The sequence below is a fragment of the Elephantulus edwardii genome, unplaced genomic scaffold (assembly GCF_000299155.1).
Source record: "Elephantulus edwardii isolate Elephantulus edwardi_28Jun2011 unplaced genomic scaffold, EleEdw1.0 scaffold00048, whole genome shotgun sequence".
Lineage (NCBI taxonomy): Eukaryota > Metazoa > Chordata > Mammalia > Macroscelidea > Macroscelididae > Elephantulus > Elephantulus edwardii.
Window position 1 is genome coordinate 17,054,644 of NW_006399798.1, and position 547 is coordinate 17,055,190.

At 37.7% G+C, this 547-nt stretch overlaps 1 protein-coding gene across 1 annotated transcript in view; it reads left to right on the top strand.

Moving 5' to 3' along the window:
- KPNA2 (karyopherin alpha 2 (RAG cohort 1, importin alpha 1)) overlaps positions 1–547 on the top strand; it is a 9,727-nt gene that overhangs the window by 3,145 nt on the left and 6,035 nt on the right. The window lies entirely within an intron of this gene.

A 547-nucleotide genomic window follows, 5' to 3' on the forward strand; every position in this document is an offset into this window, starting at 1 on the left:
CAGTGTGATTGGCACAGGATAGAGCGGAGTTTAGGGCTGTTGGACATAGGGTTGCTATGAGTCTCAGGCGACATAACAACAACATGGTAAATGGTTAGATGTAGCAAATTTAATTAACATTTAAATGAAAACAACAAAGGGACATCTAGAGGCACAATGAAGTTCATCTGAAACTAAGATTTAATGGATAAGCCTATTGTTATCTGGCAACCTTAGGTCAGAGAGGAATTCTGTGTCATTCTCTGACACAAGTGTTCCCACTCTCCTTGATCTGTAAATGTCACCAGCCTTCATGTGAGCAAAGTTGGGAATAGAGGTGTGGAATAAAGAATGCATCATATACATCATAAGATAAATTACTAAGGTCTGAAAATGTAAACTTTTTTAGGACCAAACTATCGTTTATCTCTGTACTCCGAGAGTCTTCCATAGTGCTTAAAACAGAGCAGGTTTCCAAAAAGAGGTCAAGATAAGGGGAGAAATGTATTGATAATAATAACAAGCATCTACACTTGCTACACCCCAGGGTCCTTTTTTTTTAAAAAAA